The sequence below is a fragment of the Carassius carassius genome, chromosome 22 (genome assembly GCF_963082965.1).
Source record: "Carassius carassius chromosome 22, fCarCar2.1, whole genome shotgun sequence".
In the NCBI taxonomy this organism is placed as follows: Eukaryota; Metazoa; Chordata; class Actinopteri; order Cypriniformes; family Cyprinidae; genus Carassius; species Carassius carassius.
The window spans coordinates 698,555-706,882 of NC_081776.1; positions in this window are offsets into that span (position 1 = coordinate 698,555).

Here is an 8,328-nt window from a genome sequence, read left to right on the forward strand (position 1 = left end):
TCTTGGTAATCTTCTAAATGTCCAATGTAATAACTTGATAATATTTTAGATGTCTAGTGCGTTTACTTGGTAATCTGCTGAGTGTCTGGCATGAGTAATTATAAACTTCTGGGCATCTATTGCAAGTACTTGACAATCTACAAGATGTCCTGGTTCAAGTACTGTGTCCAGTGTGTGTACTGGGTTATCATTTGTAAATCCAGTGCGTGTACTTGGTAATCTTCTAGATGTTCAGTGTGAGTAAAGTGAAAGTGGCGTGACATTCAGCCAAGTATGGTGACCCATACTCAGAATTTGTGCTCTGCATTTAACCCATCCGAAATGCACACACACAGAGCAGTGAATACACACACACACTGTGAGCACACACCCGGAGCAGTGGGCAGCCATTTATGCTGCGGCGCCCGGGGAGCAGTTGGGGGTTCGATGCATTGCTCAAGGGCACCTAAGTCGTGGTATTGAAGGTGGAGAGAGAACTGTACATGCACTCCCCCCACCCACAATTCCTGCCGGCCCGGGACTCGAACTCACAACCTTTCGATTGGGAGTCCGACTCTCTAACCATTAGGCCACGACTTCCCTGTACTTGGTAATCTTCTAGATGTCCAGTGTGAGTACTTGATAATCTTCTAGATGTCCAGAGTGAGTATTTGGTAATTTTCTAGATGTCCAGTGAAAGTTATCTGCTGAATATCCAGTGTGTGTACTTGGTAAACTGGTGAGTGTCTGGCATGAGTAATTGTAATCTTCTGGGCATCTATTTCAAGTACTTGACAATCTACTAGATGTCCGGTCGTAATACTAAATACTGGGACATCAAGTGAGAGTACCTGTTAAACTGCTAAACATCCAGTGCATGTACTTGGTAATCTTCCAGATGTCCAATGTGAGTACTTGGTAATCTGTTGAGTGTATAGCATGAGTAATTGTAATCTTCTGGGCATCTATTGCAAATACTTGGCAATCTACAAGATATTTGGTGCATGTACTGTGTCCAGTGTGAGTACTGGGTTATCATTTGTACATCCAGTGAAAAAACTTGGCAATTTGCCAGGAGTTTATTGCAAGTACCTGGTAATCTTCTAGAGGCCCAGTGTGAGTACTTTGTAATCTTCTAGAGGCCCAGTGTGAGTACTTTGTAATCTTCTAGATGTCCAGTGCGAGTACTTTATAATCTTCTAGATGTCCAGTATGTGTACTTTGTAATCTTCTAGATGTCCAGTGCGAGTACTTTATAATCTTCTAGATGTCCAGTATGTGTACTTTGTAATCTTCTTAATGTCCAGTGCGAGTACTTTATAATCTTCTAGATGTCCAATATGTGTACTTTGTAATCTTCTAGATGTCCAGTAGCGAGTACTTTATAATCTTCTAGATGTCCAATATGTGTACTTTGTAATCTTCTAGATGTCCAATATGTGTACTTTGTAATCTTCTAGATGTTCAGTGCGAGTACTTTATAATCTTCTAGATGTCCAGTATGTGTACTTTGTAATCTTCTAGATGTCCAGTGCGAGTACTTTATAATCTTCTAGATGTCCAATATGTGTACTTTGTAATTTTCTAGATGTCCAGTGCGAGTACTTTATAATCTTCTAGATGTCCAGTATGTGTACTTTGTAATCTTCTAGATGTCCAGTGCGAGTACTTTATAATCTTCTACATGTCCAGTATGTGTACTTTGTAATCTTCTAGATGTCCAGTGCGAGTACTTTATAATCTTCTAGATGTCCAATATGTGTACTTTGTAATCTTCTAGATGTCCAATACGTGTACTTTGTAATCTTCTAGATGTCCAATATGTGTACTTTATAATCTTCTAGATGTCCAGTGTGTGTACTTTGTAATCTACTAGATGTCCAGTACGAGTACTTTATAATCTTCTAGATGTCCAGTATGTGTACTTTATAATCTTCTAGATGTCCAGTATGTGTACTTTGTAATCTTCTAGATGTCCAGTGCGATTACTTTATAATCTTCTAGATGTCCAGTGTGAGTACTTTGTAATCTTCTAGATGTCCAGTATGTGTACTTTGTAATCTTCTAGATGTCCAGTGCGAGTACTTTATAATGTTCTAGATGTCCAGTGCGAGTACTTTATAATCTTCTAGATGTCCAATATGTGTACTTTGTAATCTTCTAGATGTCCAGTGCGAGTACTTTATAATCTTCTAGATGTCCAGTATGTGTACTTTGTAATCTTCTAGATGTCCAGTGCGAGTACTTTATAATCATCTAGATGTCCAGTATGTGTACTTTGTAATCTTCTAGATGTCCAGTGCGAGTACTTTATAATCTTCTAGATGTCCAATATGTGTACTTTGTAATCTTCTAGATGTCCAGTGCGAGTACTTTATAATCTTCTAGATGTCCAGTATGTGTACTTTGTAATCTTCTAGATGTCCAGTATGTGTACTTTGTAATCTTCTAGATGTCCAGTGTGAGTACTTTGTAATCTTCTAGATGTCCAGTGGAAGTACTTTATAATCTTCTAGATGACCAATATGTGTACTTTGTAATCTTCTAGATGTCCAGTGCAAGTACTTTATAATCTTCTAGATGTCCAGTATGTGTACTTTGTAATCTTCTAGATGTCCAATATGAGTACTTTATAATCTTCTAGATGTCCAGTATGTGTACTTTGTAATCTTCTAGATGTCCAGTTTGTGTACTTTGTAATCTTCTAGATGTCCAGTGTGAGTACTTTATAATCTTCTAGATGTCCAGTATGTGTACTTTGTAATCTTCTAGATGTCCAGTGTTAGTACTTTGTAATCTTCTAGATGTCCAGTATGTGTACTTTGTAATCTTCTAGATGTCCAGTGTGAGTACTTTATAATCTTCTAGATGTCCAGTATGTGTACTTTGTAATCTTCTAGATGTCCAGTGTGAGTACTTTGTAATCTTCTAGATGTCCAGTGCAAGTACTTTATAATCTTCTAGATGTCCAATATGTGTACTTTGTAATCTTCTAGATGTCCAGTGCGAGTACTTTAGATGTCCAGTGCGAGTACTTTATAATCTTCTAGATGTCCAGTATGTGTACTTTGTAATCTTCTAGATGTCCAGTGCGAGTACTTTATAATCTTCTAGATGTCCAATATGTGTACTTTGTAATCTTCTAGATGTCCAGTGCGAGTACATTATAATCTTCTAGATGTCCAATATGTGTACTTTGTAATCTTCTAGATGTCCAATACGTGTACTTTATAATCTTCTAGATGTCCAGTATGTGTACTTTGTAATCTTCTAGATGTCCAGTATGTGTACTTTATAATCTTCTAGATGTCCAGTATGTGTACTTTGTAATCTTCTAGATGTCCAGTATGTGTACTTTGTAATCTTCTAGATGTCCAGTATGTGTACTTTGTAATCTTCTAGATGTCCAGTGCGAGTACTTTATAATCTTCTAGATGTCCAATATGTGTACATTTTATTCTTCTAGATGTCCAGTGCGAGTACTTTATAATCTTCTAGATGTCCAATATGTGTACTTTGTAATTTTCTAGATGTCCAGTATGTGTACTTTGTAATCTTCTAGATGTCCAGTGCGAGTACTTTATAATCTTCTAGATGTCCAGTATGTGTACTTTGTAATCTTCTAGATGTCCAGTGCGAGTACTTTATAATCTTCTAGATGTCCAGTGCGAGTACTTTGTAATCTTCTAGATGTCCAGTATGTGTACTTTGTAATCTTCTAGATGTCCAATGCGAGTACTTTATAATCTTCTAGATGTCCAGTGCGAGTACTTTATAATCTTCTAGATGTCCAATATGTGTACTTTGTAATCTTCTAGATGTCCAGTGCGAGTACTTTATAATCTTCTAGATGTCCAATATGTGTACTTTGTAATCTTCTAGATGTCCAGTGCGAGTACTTTATAATCTTCTAGATGTCCAGTATGTGTACTTTTTAATCTTCTAGATGTCCAGTGCGAGTACTTTATAATCTTCTAGATGTCCAGTATGTGTACTTTGCAATCTTCTAGATGTCCAGTATGTGTACTTTTGTAATCTTCTAGATGTCCAGTATGTGTACTTTGTAATCTTCTAGATGTCCAGTGCGAGTACTTTATAATCTTCTATATGTCCAATATGTGTACTTTGTATTCTTCTAGATGTCCAGTGCGAGTACTTTATAATCTTCTAGATGTCCAGTATGTGTACTTTGTAATCTTCTAGATGTCCAGTATGTGTACTTTGTAATCTTCTAGATGTCCAGTGCGAGTACTTTATAATCTTCTAGATGTCCAATATGTGTACATTTTATTCTTCTAGATGTCCAGTGCGAGTACTTTATAATCTTCTAGATGTCCAATATGTGTACTTTGTAATTTTCTAGATGTCCAGTATGTGTACTTTGTAATCTTCTAGATGTCCAGTGCGAGTACTTTATAATCTTCTAGATGTCCAGTATGTGTACTTTGTAATCTTCTAGATGTCCAGTGCGAGTACTTTATAATCTTCTAGATGTCCAGTGCGAGTACTTTGTAATCTTCTAGATGTCCAGTATGTGTACTTTGTAATCTTCTAGATGTCCAATGCGAGTACTTTATAATCTTCTAGATGTCCAGTGCGAGTACTTTATAATCTTCTAGATGTCCAATATGTGTACTTTGTAATCTTCTAGATGTCCAGTGCGAGTACTTTATAATCTTCTAGATGTCCAATATGTGTACTTTGTAATCTTCTAGATGTCCAGTATGTGTACTTTGTAATCTTCTAGATGTCCAGTGCGAGTACTTTATAATCTTCTAGATGTCCAGTATGTGTACTTTGTAATCTTCTAGATGTCCAGTGCGATTACTTTATAATCTTCTAGATGTCCAGTGTGAGTACTTTGTAATCTTCTAGATGTCCAGTATGTGTACTTTGTAATCTTCTAGATGTCCAGTGCGAGTACTTTATAATGTTCTAGATGTCCAGTGCGAGTACTTTATAATCTTCTAGATGTCCAATATGTGTACTTTGTAATCTTCTAGATGTCCAGTGCGAGTACTTTATAATCTTCTAGATGTCCAGTATGTGTACTTTGTAATCTTCTAGATGTCCAGTGCGAGTACTTTATAATCATCTAGATGTCCAGTATGTGTACTTTGTAATCTTCTAGATGTCCAGTGCGAGTACTTTATAATCTTCTAGATGTCCAATATGTGTACTTTGTAATCTTCTAGATGTCCAGTGCGAGTACTTTATAATCTTCTAGATGTCCAGTATGTGTACTTTGTAATCTTCTAGATGTCCAGTATGTGTACTTTGTAATCTTCTAGATGTCCAGTGTGAGTACTTTGTAATCTTCTAGATGTCCAGTGGAAGTACTTTATAATCTTCTAGATGACCAATATGTGTACTTTGTAATCTTCTAGATGTCCAGTGCAAGTACTTTATAATCTTCTAGATGTCCAGTATGTGTACTTTGTAATCTTCTAGATGTCCAATATGAGTACTTTATAATCTTCTAGATGTCCAGTATGTGTACTTTGTAATCTTCTAGATGTCCAGTTTGTGTACTTTGTAATCTTCTAGATGTCCAGTGTGAGTACTTTATAATCTTCTAGATGTCCAGTATGTGTACTTTGTAATCTTCTAGATGTCCAGTGTTAGTACTTTGTAATCTTCTAGATGTCCAGTATGTGTACTTTGTAATCTTCTAGATGTCCAGTGTGAGTACTTTATAATCTTCTAGATGTCCAGTATGTGTACTTTGTAATCTTCTAGATGTCCAGTGTGAGTACTTTGTAATCTTCTAGATGTCCAGTGCAAGTACTTTATAATCTTCTAGATGTCCAATATGTGTACTTTGTAATCTTCTAGATGTCCAGTGCGAGTACTTTAGATGTCCAGTGCGAGTACTTTATAATCTTCTAGATGTCCAGTATGTGTACTTTGTAATCTTCTAGATGTCCAGTGCGAGTACTTTATAATCTTCTAGATGTCCAATATGTGTACTTTGTAATCTTCTAGATGTCCAGTGCGAGTACATTATAATCTTCTAGATGTCCAATATGTGTACTTTGTAATCTTCTAGATGTCCAATACGTGTACTTTATAATCTTCTAGATGTCCAGTATGTGTACTTTGTAATCTTCTAGATGTCCAGTATGTGTACTTTATAATCTTCTAGATGTCCAGTATGTGTACTTTGTAATCTTCTAGATGTCCAGTGCGAGTACTTTATAATCTTCTAGATGTCCAATATGTGTACTTTGTAATCTTCTAGATGTCCAGTATGTGTACTTTGTAATCTTCTAGATGTCCAGTGCGAGTACTTTATAATCTTCTAGATGTCCAGTATGTGTACTTTGTAATCTTCTAGATGTCCAGTGCGAGTACTTTATAATCTTCTAGATGTCCAGTGTGAGTACTTTGTAATCTTCTAGATGTCCAGTATGTGTACTTTGTAATCTTCTAGATGTCCAGTGCGAGTACTTTATAATGTTCTAGATGTCCAGTGCGAGTACTTTATAATCTTCTAGATGTCCAGTATGTGTACTTTGTAATCTTCTAGATGTCCAGTGCGAGTACTTTATAATCATCTAGATGTCCAGTATGTGTACTTTGTAATCTTCTAGATGTCCAGTGCGAGTACTTTATAATCTTCTAGATGTCCAATATGTGTACTTTGTAATCTTCTAGATGTCCAGTGCGAGTACTTTATAATCTTCTAGATGTCCAGTATGTGTACTTTGTAATCTTCTAGATGTCCAGTATGTGTACTTTGTAATCTTCTAGATGTCCAGTGTGAGTACTTTGTAATCTTCTAGATGTCCAGTGGAAGTACTTTATAATCTTCTAGATGACCAATATGTGTACTTTGTAATCTTCTAGATGTCCAGTGCGAGTACTTTATAATCTTCTAGATGTCCAGTATGTGTACTTTGTAATCTTCTAGATGTCCAGTGCGAGTACTTTATAATCTTCTAGATGTCCAATATGTGTACTTTGTAATTTTCTAGATGTCCAGTGCGAGTACTTTATAATCTTCTAGATGTCCAGTATGTGTACTTTGTAATCTTCTAGATGTCCAGTGCGAGTACTTTATAATCTTCTACATGTCCAGTATGTGTACTTTGTAATCTTCTAGATTTCCAATATGTGTACTTTGTAATCTTCTAGATGTCCAATACGTGTACTTTGTAATCTTCTAGATGTCCAATATGTGTACTTTATAATCTTCTAGATGTCCAGTGTGTGTACTTTGTAATCTACTAGATGTCCAGTACGAGTACTTTATAATCTTCTAGATTTCCAATATGTGTACTTTGTAATCTTCTAGATGTCCAGTGCGAGTACTTTATAATCTTCTAGATGTCCAGTGCGAGTACTTTATAATCTTCTAGATGTCCAATATGTGTACTTTGTAATCTTCTAGATGTCCAATATGTGTACTTTGTAATCTTCTAGATGTCCAGTGCGAGTACTTTATAATCTTCTAGATGACCAATATGTGTACTTTGTAATCTTCTAGATGTCCAGTGCAAGTACTTTATAATCTTCTAGATGTCCAGTATGTGTACTTTGTAATCTTCTAGATGTCCAATATGAGTACTTTATAATCTTCTAGATGTCCAGTATGTGTACTTTGTAATCTTCTAGATGTCCAGTTTGTGTACTTTGTAATCTTCTAGATGTCCAGTGTGAGTACTTTATAATCTTCTAGATGTCCAGTATGTGTACTTTGTAATCTTCTAGATGTCCAGTGTTAGTACTTTGTAATCTTCTAGATGTCCAGTATGTGTACTTTGTAATCTTCTAGATGTCCAGTGTGAGTACTTTATAATCTTCTAGATGTCCAGTATGTGTACTTTGTAATCTTCTAGATGTCCAGTGTGAGTACTTTGTAATCTTCTAGATGTCCAGTGCAAGTACTTTATAATCTTCTAGATGTCCAATATGTGTACTTTGTAATCTTCTAGATGTCCAGTGCGAGTACTTTAGATGTCCAGTGCGAGTACTTTATAATCTTCTAGATGTCCAGTATGTGTACTTTGTAATCTTCTAGATGTCCAGTGCGAGTACTTTATAATCTTCTAGATGTCCAATATGTGTACTTTGTAATCTTCTAGATGTCCAGTGCGAGTACATTATAATCTTCTAGATGTCCAATATGTGTACTTTGTAATCTTCTAGATGTCCAATACGTGTACTTTATAATCTTCTAGATGTCCAGTATGTGTACTTTGTAATCTTCTAGATGTCCAGTATGTGTACTTTATAATCTTCTAGATGTCCAGTATGTGTACTTTGTAATCTTCTAGATGTCCAGTATGTGTACTTTGTAATCTTCTAGATGTCCAGTATGTGTACTTTGTAATCTTCTAGATGTCC